Genomic DNA, 17977 nt, shown 5'->3' on the forward strand with positions numbered 1-17977 from the left:
AACCATAGCCTGATTTGCAAAGCATATCAGATAAAGAAACTAATCCCAGAATATATAAAGTAATGCTTATAGTTAAAAAATAAGATAAATGACTTAATTTTAAAAATAGCTTAAAGATTTCAACAAAAATATTACTAAAGGAGAAATAGGAATGGCAAATATGCCCATGAAACTATGGTCAACATCATTAACTAAAGCCATCTATCACTTAATGGTAGAGATACTTTATGAGAAATGTGTCATTAAGTGATTTCATCACTGTGAATGCATCAGAGTATAGTTATACAAACATAGATAGCAGAGCTTAGTACATAGTATGGCCTACTGCCCCCAGGCTACAAATAGGTATAGTATGTTACTGTACTGAATACTATAGGCAATTATAGCACCACGGTATTTGTGTGGCTAAGCAGATCTAAAATAGAAAAAGTAAAGTATTATAATAAGGCACACATATATAGGGCATTTACAATGAATGTGGCTTGCAACAGTGAAGGTTGCTCTAGATGAGTCAGTGAGTGAGAGGTGAGTTAATGTGAAGCCCTAGAAGATTTTTGTACATTACTGTAGACTTTATAAAAGTTTCTTTTTTTCAATAACAAATTAAACAGCATATAGTAAAATTTTTACTTAATGAATTTTAATTTTTAAAACTTTTTGACTTTTATATAATAATACTTGACTTAATACACACTGCACAGCTATGTAAAACTACTATCTTTACATTCTTTTTCTATAAGCTTTTTTTTTGCTTTTCAAATATTTTCTGTTGACAATTAAGATACACACACACACACACACACACACACACACACATTATCCTAGGCCTACACAGGGTCAGGATTATCAAGAACCTGTCTTCTACCTCAACATGGGTCTTCAGGGCAATAACACACATGGAGCTGACACATCCTATGATAGCAATACTTTCTTCTGGATTACCTGCTGTGACTCTTTTAGACAAGATGTCACTTTGATAAGAAATATGTCAATGGTGGTTTCCTTGGTTTGTTTCTATTTTCATCACAGACTGCTTGGAAGCATATGATACTTCATGAACATTCCTCTCTATTAATGAAAACATTCTAGTGTTGAGGTCCATGTTTGCAAAATGTTTGTAAACTTTTAAGGAGCTTGCTGTTGTCAGCAAAAACATCTCCCAAATTCTTCACTGTGAATTTTTTTAGGGGTTCTTTTTTGCTTATCCTGCAGTTTCCTTTTCTCATTTTTAGCTATTCATTCCTGTTTCAGTTCTAAGAACTCTTCATTAGTCAATTTCTCAAGAATCAACTTTTGGAGCTCCCCAGTGTTATCCTCACTCACATCCAGGTTAAAGTTGTTTGCTATCTCAACTATACCCTTGTTGTAAGGGGTTGATACCAAAAACAACAAGGAATTGCTTTTATCAACCTCCACTTTTTGACAAATCCATTGAAATCATGAAAAAACCTCTTGACTGTCTTCTTCCGAATGCCATTCATATATTCTTTGGTGAATCACTCCAAGCCCAAACATGGGGTGATGCTTTAGGGGGTAGTAGTGGGATGTGGTTCTCACTCTATTGCCCTAGCTAGAATGCACTGGCATCATGATAGTTCAAAGTAACCTCAAACTCCTGCCCTGGAGCACTCCTCCTGCCTCAGCCTCTCAATATCTAGAGTTATAGGTACATCCACCATGCCTAGGTATTTAGATTTTTTTTTTTTTAAGAGGCAGAGTCTTGCTGTTGTCCAGTCTGGTCTTTAACTCATGGTCTCAAGCAGTACTTCCATGCCAGCTTCCCAAAATTATAGTATTACAGGCATAAACCACCAGGTCCATCCCCAAGCAAGGTTCTCACAGCATTGATAGATATTTTAATCCTTCCAGAATTCATTAGCATCTTCCTCAGTTGAAATAAGTGTGGACAAAGTTCCTCTTCAGCTACTTGGAATAACTCCTACAGCTACTATAATTCCTTAATTCATTGGTTAGGTTAAAAAGGCAGGATATGAAGGGAAAATACTACTTTTATATTGGTATGAAGGTCACCAGTAAAAGGAGGATATAAAGCACTGTCAACAATAAGCAGAATGTAGGAAGGAGTATTATTCTCCAAGCAATGTTTCTCCATTTCACTGGCACAGCAATTCAGTAGGGCACAAGATCACAAAGGTTTCCTTTTGTAGCCTACAACATTCCTTAAAAAGTTTAAAACTTAAAAAAAACCCAAAACCTTAAAACCTGGCACTGACTTGACCTCCTTATAGGGAAAAGACCCTTCAGGCATCTATTTTCGGAGTAGTTATATTGACAATTTGCTCCGGCAAGTAATTCCCCTCCACAATTCAGATCCTCTAGAGTTTTCAAAAGTCTTTTAGTTGCCTTCACCCTAGCACTCTCAGACTCATTTCTCACTTTCACAGTCTGTAATCCATGATGATTCTTAAATCCTTTGAACCATTTATGAGCCAGAAGTAAATTCAACACTACGGTTGAGTCTAACCTTTTCTTTCAATATTACAAACATTTTTGCTTTGGTCCTGTCATGATGCCAAAAGGGATACACTTCTGTGTCTTGTCTTAAATTCAGGTCATTTGAATTTTCTCCACATCTGATAGGTCCTCCACACTTTTGTCAGTTTCATTGCTTTCAATGAAGCACCTCCTTTCACAGCTTCTATCACCTTATTCTTCTTTCTTCAGGATCACAGCTATGATAGAATGGGATATGCCTGACTTGGAGTAATAACCATCACTAATTTTCCACCTTCACAGTTCTTGGGTTTTTTTTTTTTTGTTTGTTTGTTTATTTTTTGTTTTGAGACGAAGTCTCATTCTGTGCTGTGAATAAAGTGCCATGGCATCCAGGCTCACAGCAACCTCAAAGTCCTGGGTTCAGCAATCCTCCTGTGTCAGCCTCCCAAGTAGCTGAGACTATAAGCACCCATCATGACATTCAGCTAGCTTTTCTATTTTTAATGGAGATGGGGTCTTACTCTTGCTTAGGCTGATTTGAACTTCTGAGTTCAGGCAATCTACCTGCCATGGCCTCCAAGAGTGCTAGGATTACAGCCACCATATCTGGCCACATTCATAGTTCTTAATCACTTTTCATTTGTTTTCCAGGCCAGTCTCTCAATTTGGTGTCTTAGTGAGAGAATTAGTAGGAGATTTTCTATCTCAGCAGCTGTGATGAATAAAACATGAAACAAAATCACCCATAAGAGAAAATGATGTTATCAAGAGGCTCTGTAAACAAGAGATGTATGATATTGCCAGCATAACAGTAAATTTTTTCATAAACAGAGTATCAAAAAGGATAGTATAGTATACACATAAACCAGTAACATGTCATTTAGTATCATTATGAATTATATACTATACATAATTATATGAATTATAGTTCTATGTCACTGGCAAAGTAGTATACTATACATAATTACATGAATTATAGTTCTATGTCACTGGCAAAGTAGTAGGATTGTTCACACCAGCATCACCACAAACATGGGTGATATATAGCACAAAACTTTACCTTTGTTGAAGTTCTGATGTCACTAAATGATAGAAATTTTTCAGTTCCATTACCATCTTTTGGGACCACCATTGTAGGTGTGGTTGAGCCATTGAACTAAATTGTCATTTTGGTGGCACATAACTATATTAGGGAAACACAAATTAAAAATACAGAGACAATCCCACTTATCTAGGAAAATCGCTAAGATAAAAATGTTAATACTAAATATTAGATAAGGTGCAAAGCAACTAGAGATCTCATACATTGCTGGTAGAAATGGAAAATAGTGAGCATGCATTTACTTTGCAACTAGGCATCCTCACTTCCAGATTTGTACTCAAGAGAAACTAAAATACTAGTCCACACAAAATCTATATATAATGTCATAGCAATTCTATTAGTAGTAGCCAATGTCTATAATAAAAAACCCCAAATGTTTATCAACTGGAGAAGTAACAAATTGTAGACCATCCATGCCACAGGCTACTCGTCAGTAATAAAAATGATTGAGTCATGGACACATACAAAGATTTAAGTAAAAAGAAACAATTTCCTAAGCTGCATACTGTATAATTCTATTTACAAGATATACTGAAGCTGGGCAAAGTGGCCGACACTGGTAAACCTAGCACTCTGGGAGGCTGAAGTGGGTGGATCACTTGAGCTCAGAAGTTTAAGACCACCCTGAACAAGAGCAAGATCCTGTTTCTATTAAATTGGGAAAACTAACCAGACATTGCAGGGGGTGCCTATAATCCTAGCTATTTGGGAGGCTGAAGGGAGAGGATCACTTGAGCCCAGAGTTGGAGGTTGCTGTGAGCAAGGGCACTATAATCAGGGTGACAGAGTGAAAGTCTACCTAAAAAAAAAAAAAAAAAAGTATATATATATATATACACAAACACACACATACAGATATATAATGGAACTCAGAAAACTCAATACTAAGGAAAAAAAAACTTTATTTTAAGAACTAGTGAAGGACCTCAATAGACATTTCTTAAAAAAAAAAAAAAAAGGACATTCATTTGCTAATATGTATATGGAAAAGAATCAGCACCATTAATCATGTAGGAAATCTAAAACAAAACACAACCCACAACGATCTACCACCTCATATCTGTTAGAATGGTTATTATTAAATGTACAAGTGGCTAGCACCCACACAGGTTGTGGATATCCCCAGTGCTTGGCATAGATGAGAGAATGAAAGAAATGAAAGACAAAGACACAGAGTGGGAGTTAAAAGAGTGGGCTCAGGGGGACCTGTGCCACCTTATGTGAAGAACAATGAAGGCCCTTTGCTCTGGGTTAACTCAGTACTTATTACATACATTATTACCAAATTAGCAAGTCCATGAGCAAAGCAAAAATGGTCCTATATTTCATCATTTTTGTAGTGTTTCACATTTCAATTAAGCTTCTCTGTAACTAACTTTTGTAATTGTTTATATTCCATTCTTTGTTATCTATAAATTTAGGGGAATGAGGTACATTTTAAAGTACAAGGAACTGGATTTAGAAGCAGGATGCAGGAACAAACAACAGGTGTAACCACACACACAACAACCCAAAGAGGCAATTAAGTCTCAAGATTTCTGCAGGCTGGTAGGCTGATGTGCTAGCCATATTGGAGTGGAGGAGAAATAAAATTGTTTTTCTTATCTTGACTCTAAGAGATTGTTTCTTTTCTACAGAGAGCCAGTTGCAGTACTGTTCCCAGCAACTCATTAAGTCCTTGGTGACCTTTGTACAGGCTCCAGGGTGGGTAGGAGGGAGGGAGAAGGTCTGGCCTCAGCAAGACATTTCTTGTCTTCTTTTTCAAGGCCTGCTGTTGTGTTCAATAGACTTTAGGGGCTCGTGATATGCACTGCAGTTTCCCTGTACACATGCTCTCTTCTGATCCACCTTTACTATGTTCCTTTATTCCTTCATTCGCAATCTGCATTCCCTAACCTACACTTAGACTTTTTATGAAAAATCCAGTTTATGTATGCTTAAAGAAGGTACTTTCCTCTGCCTCTGCTTCCTCCATTTTGTCCTCCAATATCTCCTCCCACAATTAAAAAGAGAAAAGACAGGAAGTGAAAATGTGGAGAAAAGGCATTCTTTGTACACCTTTTCTGGAAATGGAAATTATTATAGCCACCATGGAAAACAATGTGAAATTTCCTCAAGGAAAAATAAAACAAAAAACCCAAACTTTTATATGATCCAGCAAGTTCATTTTGGGTATACATCCAAAGGAAATGATATCAGTATGTCAAAATAGATCTGTACCTGTTTATTTTAGCATTATTTAAAATAGGCAAATAAGGAATAAATCTTAGTGTCCTATAGGTGAATGGATATAAAGAATGCTACACACACACAGCAAAACTATTCAGCCTTAAAAAAAGAAAAATAAGTATCATTTGTGACAACATGCATGAACCTGGAGGACATTGTGCTAAGTGAAATAAGCTGAAAAGAAAAATATTGTATGATCTCAGTTTTATGTAGTGTATAAAGGTGTTGAATGCATAGAAGCTAAGAGTACAATCAATAGCTGTTGTTATGGGTTGGAAATGGAAAGAGGTTGGTTAAATTGTAAAAGTTTCAGTTAGATAGGATTAATACATTCAGGAAATCTATATTAAAGCATGCTGACTATAGTTAATAATAATGTGTTCTATACTTGAAAATTGCTGAGAGTAGATCTTAAATGTTCACATCACAAAAAATGATATGTAAGGTAATAGATGTGTTAATCAGCTTAATAGTTTCACAGTGCTTGTGTATATCAAGATAGCATGCTGTATGCAGCAAATCTATAATTATAATTTCAATTTATCAAGTAAAATTTACTAAAACCTGGAAAGATAAATTATAAATATTTTACATAAAATATAAGAAAAAATAAAGCATAAAATTTATTCTGAGTAACATTACTATTTGATTCTGAAGTTAATTTTTAATGCAATGCTGAAAGAGGCCAAAATTTTTGTTACCTTTCCATATTCAAAAAATGTGTTTATCTTTGTTATGGCCAGTAGAAGAAGATTGACCTGTGGTAACTGGCAAATTAACCTGAGGCGAATATTAATGCTCAGATCTTTATTGAATTGTTTTATATTGAGTAATTATTAATGCTATGAAGCTGTGCTCCATTATCTGCTTCCTTGCTCATAGATAGCAAATCAATTATTGATATTCTCTATATTTAGGAAATGTATTTAGTCATTATTTGATTATAACTTATAATGGTGAATTAATACTTAAGTCCTTATATTTCACAGACACACAGAAACACACACATACATGCTCACACAGGTATGAGCCCTACATAGCCCAGCCCTCTCTACAAGTAAGAGAGAAACAATTTAGTGGGCCCTAAATATATTTGTCAAGATTATGTTTAAGATCAAGCCTCATGTTTAAACCTCTAAAAGGTTGTCTCCATTTGTGTTTGTGAGAGTGTTGAGCCAAAGCTAAGAAACTTGTTTCCCTCCAATTTTCTCATTAATATTTCTGGGATGGCTGTTATCATTACCTGCACAGAAAGGTTCTCATAATTAATCCATAGGGAAACTGACTTTGCTCCACATCATCTTCCCATAATTGCATTTCCTTGTCCGTTTGATTTCATGCCTATGGATTCCAGTAATAGACTTTGCAAAATTATTTAAATTTTCAATATCTAGATGTTATTAACAGAAATCCAAAATTATTTTTGATATGTAGGGAGCAAAACTTGATGTAATGGAAAGTTAGAGTGAATTCATCAGATACCTACTGAATGAAGTAGAAAAGTTAGTCAAATTCAGGTTGATTTCAGAAAGCTTTAACAGAGATTATTGTATAAGAAATTGAACTGATATATTTTGTGTTTCTTATATGAGGCCAGAAAAGGAAGAAACAAAGAAAATATCTACAAGTAGACAAAATTTATGTTGTCAAGGATTTTTCATTTAGGGGTAGGTCAATATTGAGAATGAAATTAAAATGGATAGGATGGATCCTGTTAGGACTCTCTGGGAAAAAAACAAAACAAAAAAACAACCTTTTAATTTTGGTTAGTATTGATATATTCAAACCAGGATATTTAGTATACAATTAATGTATCTACTATTGTTTAAAATTCATTTTACCAAAATATATTAGTATTTCAAACAATAGCAGAGAGGAACACACTGGTTTTACTGTACGGGTTGGCTCTAGATTTACTGAACCACAGTCTCATGTGATATTCCTGTATTGTTTGCTTACTGTGAATTATGAGAGAAATATTCCTTAGAACAATAAAATGATCAATTTGCAATTTACATTGAATGAAGGATAGTCTGATTATCCAGGTTGAGATAAATAAATGGGTCAGAATATTTACAAAGTTTAGGTTGAGTTAGGACTTTGTTCAGACACTCTTATTCTATAGACAGTGGGTTTTTTCCCCCTTCAAACTATTTCCTCAGGATGGTTCACTGGCTGGAGCAATGATTATGAAAGCAGGACATGATGCCAATAAATAATTGTGTTGATGAGACAACAGTGCCTTGTATCATCATGGTGATAGAGTAGCTTTCAACAAAAGTGACTGAGATACATTAATTACAAAATAAACACATAAACTTTGGGGCACACAAAACCATTTAGATTCCTGTTTGTATATTAATGCAATGGGCGTGGTGGCTCATGCTTGTAATCGCAGCACTGTGGGAGTCCGAGGAGGGAGACTTGCCTGAGCAAGGGTGATTCCCTGACTCATTAAAATAAATAAATAAATAAATAAATGAAAAACACAGCTGGGTGCCTCGGCTATCGCCTGTAATCCCAGCAGCTTCTGGAGGCTGAGGCAGCAGAATGCCCACAGGCCAAGTCTGAGGTGGCAGTATGCTATGATGTCATTGCACTCTGCCCAGGGGATAGGGTGGGGCTCTGTCTCAAAAAAAAAAATTGCACTGCAAAATAGTGCAGTTAGTATAAATTAGGCATTTCCTGTCTCACTCAACACTAAGATTGACTTAGTTTTCTTCTCTCATGGCATTGTATATTAGAATATAATAAAATCTTATGAAGAGGAACAAACCCAGGTTCTTGAACGTTTTAGAATTACATTTCTTCATGAAAATCAGAGGCCATTTGCACAGGGAGGAGCTGCAGTCATTTCCTAAATTATCATTACTGGGACAGAAAGTTTCCTGTATACCTGCATACCAAGTTCTTTAGGCCTCGTGTTTACCTACCATATGGATAGAACTTCCAAGTTATTCTAAGTATATTAGTTGACCTTGGAAAGAGAATTTACACATCTATGGGAACATAAATTCCCCACAGTGATTAGTAAAAGACCAGGTGGCATTCCATGAAATTGGCACAATTTTCTATTTTAAAAATGAAATTGTAAAAATTAATATGAAATTATTCTCACTCAATAGCAGATAGAAAAAAATCCAATGCGGTTAAAGCTTTGTTATTTTTCAGGTGTATTATATGTGTTCATCTTTACAATATTCCATATGTTGCATTTCTTTACTTTTTTTAACATAGGAAATTGATGCACAGAGGAGTTACTTGAAAAGTGACAGAGAATGAATGATTTAAACTGGAATTAACTCTGTAGCTTGCTTCTAAATTCAGCAATGCTATCTAATTAGTATGTAGCTTCTTGAAATACTACAGTTTTGAATATATTGTAGCCAATATATTTAAATACCCAAAAGTAAATAAATTAAATAACTTTCCATATTTATTCACTTGAGCTATATGCCATCTGAAGCAAATTAAAATTAAGGTAATTGAGAAGAGTTTATTTTAATTCTAAATTTAAAAATATAGAAATACAGAAAATATAGTCCACAATGTAAGGACTGCAGAGTGGGAGGATTATGAAGTGAAGAGACACCACCAAGCAAAGAAATCTATGGCCTAGGCTGTCAGAGCCAGTGCTACACACAGAGACCAGTTCGTGACACGCAGGTATCTCAGTGGGTAACAAATGGCCATATAGTGATTCAGAGCCATCACCACAAGGAAAGAGCACTCAGTTGCCTCCAGGAATAAGGTGATGTAGGTCTGAGTAAGGCAGAAGTCTGCTTGCAAGAAAGTTAAAAAGCATCTTGGGGACCACAAATGTGCTAAAAAATATATTGAGAAAGGCCAGATGACAGAGAAAGAAATACGTGGGTGTCTGGAGAGAGGAATCCAGAACCACTAAAGTGATGACAGCTATGTTTCCAAGGAAACTTGCTAAGTAGACCAGGGATAACAGGAAGAAGACAGGAATCTTCCAGTTTGAGGATGATTGGAAAATCCCTTAAGGACCAGCTCAGTGATGATGCTGGAGTTCTCATGTTCCATTCTGGCCATCGAAATATACCTGTTCAAATGAGAGGAAGGAGAAAAAAGTGGTTTTATACAAAAATTCTGAGGTCAAATTAATTGTCTTTTATAACAACTTTAATGCTAATGTAAAGATGTCTTAAATTGAGGTAAAAATTATTTGTGAAATTCCACTGAACATAAAGAACTTCAAATTACTCTCATTGTATAATTACTAATTTTTGACAAAATGCACAAGCTTCAAGATGATAATTTTACCCACCTCTACTTATCATATCTACTACAGAGCACTCCTTTATATATCGCTGATCAAATATTATTATCTATTTCTTAAAAATGAGTGACTTGCCAACATCACAAATAGAAAATACTAGGATTGAAAATCATTGTATTTTCTTTCCACTACGTCAAAAGCCAGAAATGATATTAGTTTACATTTAGTGAGAAAAGTGGTTGATTTTTTTCCATTACCTATTCTTGAAGAATATAAATTATCATCTCATGTAAGTGAAATAAAATATCTAATTTAATTATTTTGAGTATTTAAAGTACCTCAATGTTAGTAAAAATAATATCTTTAATTCTCTAAACAATTGAGATTTCAAATTTCTACTTCTGATCTTAAAGAAGATAGCATATTGGTTTTAAAGTAGACTTTTTGGCCCAGTGTAGAATCGCTTTTGGGGGCTTATGACTCACACATGTTCACGTATCTACAGTAACACACTTCCTATGTCCTTTAACAAATCTGAGTGAAACTAGGAAGCTTGTGCTAAAATAGAGAATAGAGGCTGGTTGTATAAAGTTTGGACTATCTTACATGACATACAGATAAATGAATGCCAGCTGCTATTAACAAAGCCACACAACACTAAACAAAACATGCTTATGAAAATATTTTAAGCATGGAAGGATATAAAACATGGAGTCTTAGGTTCACATGGACTTAATTAAATTCCCTGAACTATAACAACTCTCTATTCTCTATAAACTCCTATTTCCAATGCTTTCTCTTTTTCCTACCTTAAAATTCCCCCCCTTTTGGGTCTCTTTCTTGTTGGCGTCTATGTAACGTGGTTTTCTCTTTTTTTGGCTCTTACTATAATTTTCTATTTACCTTATGTGCACAGCTTAAATCACCAAGCTAGCAGACTATATGACACAGTGATCAGGTGGTGGAGCGTGGAAAGAGAGAGAGGGAGACAGACACCATAGTCAGAATTTCAAGTCTGTGCTGGGAAAAGGGAGGGAGCTTAGGGAGAGAAGAGCAGTTGACAGACTTTTCCAGTCTTTTAATGTTAGGAAACCTGTTTTGTCCACAGTCAGTACTGGAAACTGGTGAGTGAATTTTCCTAAAAATTGGTCAGACTACCAAATCTTTGCCTGTGAAAGAGATGGCATGAGAAACACAACCATATATTAACCACTGGAGCTCATCATACTTTATCTAGAAATTGTCTTTCTTGGCAACATGCTCCTCAAAAAGAATGAGACAACTATGACTATGAACATGCACATTATGCTCCCTGATTGTGTATTATTAATTTTAGAACAGAAGTTACCCACATTCCGTTTTTGCCTTTCCTTACTCATCTCAACTTTATATTATACTTAGAGGATTGAAATGGAGATTAAATGAATAAAAGTTATTTCCCAGGCATTATAAATCCAGAGTGGAGACTTCAGTGATTTGAATGAAACCTATAATCACAGGTAAAATTTTAATTGGATCCCCAAGGGAACCAGTTACCTTCATGTAAGAAAAACAGAACAATTTATGTTCCTCTTACTGCTAATGGCAGACAGCTCATTAATTCAATTTTTTAATTTCCTATTTATGGTGATACTTGTCAACTCCATTGCGTCCCTGAAAAAAATGACAATTTAGAAGTTTTAAAAAGAATATGTTAGTGATATCATCTATTTCAATACATATGCATTTTAAAGGGAATTATGTAAAACCCTAAATGAAATCAATTGTGATTTTCTAATGTGGGTCTGTGTGTATGTGAAGCATGTGTATTTCATGAAGAAAATTCATAATGGCAAAATAAAAATGTTCAATGTGTTCCGTTCACACAGTTTAATTTAATTAAGAGTAATGGAGCATAGTTCTTCTCTTTGAGTGATGATGTTCATGGATTTACCAATAAAAATTATAGATCAGATTGTAGTTGATGGGGAATTGTGGTTAATACTGTAGTGGACATGCTCTCTTTAAGTCTTTATACACTACTTAAATGTGGATAAGTATTTGTCATCAGCCATATGAAATTCTTTTATAAATTTTTATTGTTTGGGATTTGTTGAGGGTTCAAAGAATTAGGTTGCATTGGTTGCATTTGTTAGATAAAGTCTATCTTATAATTGTATCCCACCACCAAGCAGTGTGCCATACACCATTATCCCTCAGCCCCCACTTTCCTCCCCTCTCCCAACTTGCTTATTCCCCTATGCCCTCCTTGTATTAGCTCATCTGCTGCTTTCATATTTGAGAATAGTACATTGGATTCTTGTTTTTCCATTCTACTAAGAAGAATGTGTTTCAGCTCCATCCAGGTTAACACAAAAGATGAAGTCTCCAGTTTTTTTTTTTTTTTTTTTTAGTATTCCATGGATACTGACTAGTATTCCATGGTATAGTGAATAGTATTCTATGGTAAACATATACCACAGCTTCTTAATCTATTTCTGGGTCAGTGGGCATTTAGGCTGTTTCCACATTTTGGCAATTGTAAATTGAGCTGCAATAAACAGTCTAGTGCAAATGCCCTATGATAAAAGCATTTTTTTTTCTTCTGAGTAGATGCCTAGTAATGGGATTGCAGGATCAAATGGGAGGTCTAATTTGAGTTCTTTGAGGATTCTCCATACTTCCTTCCAAAAAGGTTGTACAGGTTTGCAGTCCCATCAGCAGCATAAAAGTGTTCCCTTTTCTCCATATTCACACCAGCATCGGCAGCTTTGACACTTTGTGATAAAGGCCATTCTCACTGGGTTTGGGTGACATCTCAGAGTGGTTTTGATGTGCATTTCTCTGATGATTAGGGATGATGAGCATTTTTTTTCATATGTTTGTTAGTCATTCATCTGTCTTCATCAGAGAACATTCTATTCATGTCTCTTGCCCAGTGATCTATGGAATTGTTGGCTCTTTTTTATTGATTAGTTTGAGTTCTCTGTAGATCCTAGTTATCAAGCTTTTCTCTGATTCATAATATGAAAATATCTTTTCCCATTCTTAAGGTTGTCTGTTTGCTTTGGTTGTTTCCTTAGCTGTACAGAAGCTTTTCATTTTAATTAAGTCCTAATTGTTTTTTTGTTGTTGTTGCAATTGCCACAGAAGTCTTCTTCATAAAATCTTTCCCCAGGCCAATATTCTTTGAGGATTTTTATTGTTTTGTGCCTTAGATTTAAATCTCTTATCCACCTAAATCTATTTTTGTAAGTGGTAAGGTCCAGTTTTGGTCTTTTAAAGGTTATCCAGTTGTCCCAGAACCATTTATTGAATAGGGATTCTTTCCCCCAATGTACTTGTTTGGTTTATCAAAGATCAGGTGACTATAAGATGTTAGTTTCATCTCATGGTTTCCTATGGTTCTAAATGTCAATGTCTCTATTTTTGTGCCTATACCATGTTGTTTTGATTACTATGGCCTTGGAATATAGTCAAAAGTCTGGTAGGGTGATGCCTTCAGCTTTTTTTTTATTACTAAAAATTGCCTTGTCTATATGGGGTTTCTTCTGGTTCCATATAAAAGGAAGAATTATTTTTTTCCAAATCTTGAAAGTATGATGATGGCATTTTAATGGGGATGGCATTGAATCTGTAAATTGCTTTGGGTAGTATAGCTATTTTCACAGTGTTGGTTCTTCCTAGCCATGAGCATGGTGTGTTCTTCCATTTGTTAATATCTTCTACTATTTCTTTTTTTAGGGTTTTGTAGTTTTATTTGTAGAGGTCCTTCAACTCTTTTGTTATGTATATTCCTATATATTTCATTTTTTAAATTTTCTCTATACATGTACATGTGTTTATTTGGTTTCTACCTTTTGCCTTCAAAAAAATTAAAGAGGCTTAAACTTAATAACAATAACAATGTTTAAGATAAGGACTAGAAACAAAAACCTCATGAAGAATGAACAAAGATAAACACAATCAGAAAAGAAATCATATGATTGCTGCAACAAAATATTGAGCAATAATATTAATAATAGTAATGCAAAAAAAGTAACATTCACATTGTCAGATAAAAAAGTATGTCTATCATAGAATACTTTGACTCTGAGATTCAATATGGAGTCATTAGTTAACTTCTTTTTTTTCCCCAAAATCTCAAAAGATAGAGAATATTTATTTTTATAAATAAAAATAGAAGATAATTTCAAAAAACAGATCATGCCAAATCTTATAGACAACAGAAAAAGAAGAAATATTTCAAAATCATTCTACTTCATCTGGACATACCTGATATTAAAATTGGAAAAAAATATTATAAAGGGAAATTACAAACATATTTCACTTATAAATGAGGATGCAATATTCTAAACAACGTATTAACAAGTTGAATTAAAAATTATTGTTTAAAAAATGGACTTTAGTCAAAATTAAATCTAATTTGTGTGACAATTTATGTGAGAATTAGTCACTAATTTCTAGTGACTAATTTTCTAAACAGAAAATAGAAGATATTTCATTTGTTAAAGCTACTGTGATTTGGCATATGCAAAGGCTACTAATTTGTGGACACTGATTTTTTTTTATCCTGAGACATTGCTGTATTTTTTAATCACTTCCAGGCATCTTGTGGTTGAGTCTTTGGGGTTCTCTAAGATCATCTCGTCAGCAAAGCACAACAGTTTGACTTCTTCTGCACCCATTTGGATGCTCTTTATTTCCTTCTCTTGCTTGATTACATTGGCTAGACTTCCAGCACTGTGTTGAATAGCGATGGCAACAGAGGACAACCTTGTCTGGTTCCAGTTCTAAGTGTAAAAGCTTTCAGTTTAGCTCCATTCCATATAATATTAGCTCTGGTTTTGTTATAGATGTCTTTGATCAGATTCAGAAATGCCTATATTCTGCCTATGCCTATATTCTTCAGTCCTCTAATTAGAAAAGGATGCTGAATTTTATCAAATGCTTCTTCTGCATCTATTGAGAGTATCATATGATCTTTGTTTTTGCTTCTGTGGATATGATGAATTATGTTTATGGACTTGCAGATGTTAAACCAGCCTTGCATCCCTGGGATGAAACCTACTTAATTGTGATGAATGACTTTTTAAGTGTGTAGCTATTGGCTAGGATTTTGTTCAGAATTTTTGCATCTATATTCATTAGTGAGATTGGTCTGAAATTCTCCTTTTTAGTTGGGTCTTTTCCTGTTTTGAGTATCAGGGTGATGTTTGCTTTATAGAATGTTTTGGGGGAAGATTTATTCTTCTCAATTTTTTTTGGAACAATTTCTGCAGTATGGGTATAAACTGTTCTTTGAATGTTTGATAGAACTCTAGTGTGAAGCCATCTAGACCAGGGCTTTCTTTGTTGGAAGGTTTTTTATTGTTTCTTCAATCTCAGTTCTTGAAGTCAGTCTGTTCAAGAGATCTATTTCTTGATTAAGTTTAGGAAAAGGGTGTGATTCCAGGTATTGATTCATTTCCTCCAAATTGTCCAATTTCTGTTCATAGAGTTTCTTGTAGTACTCAGAGAGGATTTCTTGTATCTCCGTGGCATGTGTTGTTATTTCCCCTTTATTGCTTCTGACTGAGGTCAGCAGAGATTTTACTTTTATGTTTCTAGTTAATCTGGCCAAAGTTTTATCAATTTTATTTATTTTTTTGGAAAACCAACTTTTTGTTTTGTTAGTTTTTTGGATGATTCTTTTGTTTTCAATTTCATTAATGTCTGATTTAATTTGGGGTATTTGTTTTCTTATGCTGGGTTTGGATTATATTGTTCTTTTTCTAATTCTATAAGATAGTTCATTAGGTTTTCGATGCACTCCGTTTTTGTTTTTTTGAATGTGGGCTTCTAACATGATAAATTTCCCTCTTAAGACTGCTTTTGCTGTTTCCCACAGGTTTTGTTATCTTGTGTCATTGTTGTTATGTTAGAAGAATTTACCAATTTCCTCTTTTATCTCTTCCTGAACCCACCTATCATTCAGCATAAGGTTGTTTAATTTAAAAGTCTTTGTGTGGGGATGAATATTTTTGTTAAAGTTGAGTTCCACCTTTATTGCTTTGTGATCTAGGAAGATACAGGTATAATTTCTATTCTTTTTTTTTTTTTAAGAGGAAGGGCTGTATTCACCAGCTGGAAGGCATAGAAGAATTTCAAATAGCCACACTTTAATTTCTATTCTTTTAATCTTGCTGAGGTTTGATTATTATCCTAGGATGTGGTTGATTTTGGAGTATATACCATATGGGCTGATGAGAAAAATGCATATTCCTTAGCTATGGGATGCTGTGTTTTATATATGTCTATTAATCCCATTTGTTTAAGGGTCACATTTAAGTCCTTTGTATCTTTGTTTAGTTTATATTTAGAGGATCTGTCCAGTTCTGTCAGAGGGGTGTTAAAATCCCTGTTATGGTGCTATGGGATATCATATTGTTCAGATCCATCAAGATCTGTTTCATAAATCTGGAAAAATTTAAGTTGGGTGTATAAATATATAAAATTGAAATGTCTTCTTCTTGTATTGTTCCTTTGACTAGTATAAAGTGTCCATCATTTTCTTTCTGAACATTAGTTGCTTTAAATCTGCTTGTATCTATAATTAGACTGCAACCCCTCCTTTCTTCTTATTTCCATTTGCTTGAAATACTGTTTTCCATCCCTTAATCCTGAGTCTTAATTTGTCATTCATGGCTAGATATGTCTCCTGGAGACAGCATATGGATGGCTTGTGCTTTTTTTTATCCAGTTAGGCATCCTGTGTCACTTCAGTGGTGAATTCAGTCCATTAACTACTAATGAGAGAATTGATAAGAGTGGTGGAATTCTTTTCTTCTTATTTTGTGGAATTCCATTGTGTAGTTTTATCCTTTGTGCCATTGTGGACCTTTAGCTTCTGGGTATATACTTTGCTGGTGATCCATTGTGGTGTTGAGGGCTGAGACTAGGTCTAAGAATTTCCTATTGAGCTGGTCTTGAGGTGAATTTCCTCAGTGCTTGTATACTTGCAAAAAATTTCATTTCTCCATAAATTTTGAAGCTTAGTTTAGCAGAATAAAAAATTGGAGTTGAAAATTGCCTTGTTTAAGAAAGTTAAATTTGGATGACCATGATTTTCTTACTCAGGTTTCAGTTGAAAATTGTGCTGCCATCCTAATAGCTCTACCTCTGTACATCAGGTGGTGCTTGCTCCTGGTTGGTTGCAGAATTTTTTCTTTCACCTTCACTTTGGACAGGTTCATTACAATGTGTCTTGGAGAGGCTCTGTTAGAGATGAGATCACTTGGGTTTCAATATCCATGTGAAAGGAGTGTATCAGGGGCTTTAGTAAAATTTTAGAAGTTTTCATTTATGATAGTCTCCAGTAGGGCTTCCATTCCTTTGGTACAATCTTTTTCCCCTCATGAATCTCTATTATTCATATGTTTGAATGCTTCATGGAGTCTTGTAGTTCTCTAAGTGCCTGTTGAATTTTCTCTGACTTCTTTTCTGCCTCTTTAACTACCTGAGTTAACTAAAAAATTTTATACTCTAGCTCTGAAGTTAATTCTTCTCCATGGTCTAACCTATTTTTGATACTTTCTACTGCATCTTTTCATTCCCTGATTATCTCCTTCATTTTCGTAAGCTCTGCCATATCCTTTCTATATTCCACATATCTCTCTTTTTTTTTTTTTTTTAGTATAAGATAAAGTAGGAAATTTCATTTATTTGAATAAACATTTTCCCCAATCTACTGCCTCCTGTTAAGGCTAATAACTCTTAGATCTGTCCCTTTGAGGCTGTTTTTTGGACCTTGTAGGTATGCTTCCTTCTTTTTGATTCTTTTTTTCTCTTCTCGGTATTTTCAGCTATCTTGTCTTCAAACTCACTAATTCTTCTGCTTGATCAATTCTGCTGTAGAAGACTTGTACATTTCTTACTTTGTCAGTTGAATTCTTAAATTCCAGAATTCTGCTTGATTTTTTTTTTTT

The 17977-nt window shown here is 34.5% G+C and overlaps 1 pseudogene; it reads left to right on the forward strand.

Annotated features, from left to right (window-relative positions):
* The window catches only part of LOC100943736, a 675731-nt pseudogene that overhangs the window by 371705 nt on the left and 286049 nt on the right, over window positions 1-17977 (forward strand).

The sequence above is a fragment of the Otolemur garnettii genome, unplaced genomic scaffold, assembly GCF_000181295.1.
Source record: "Otolemur garnettii isolate 467f Iridium unplaced genomic scaffold, OtoGar3 scaffold00253, whole genome shotgun sequence".
Lineage (NCBI taxonomy): Eukaryota > Metazoa > Chordata > Mammalia > Primates > Galagidae > Otolemur > Otolemur garnettii.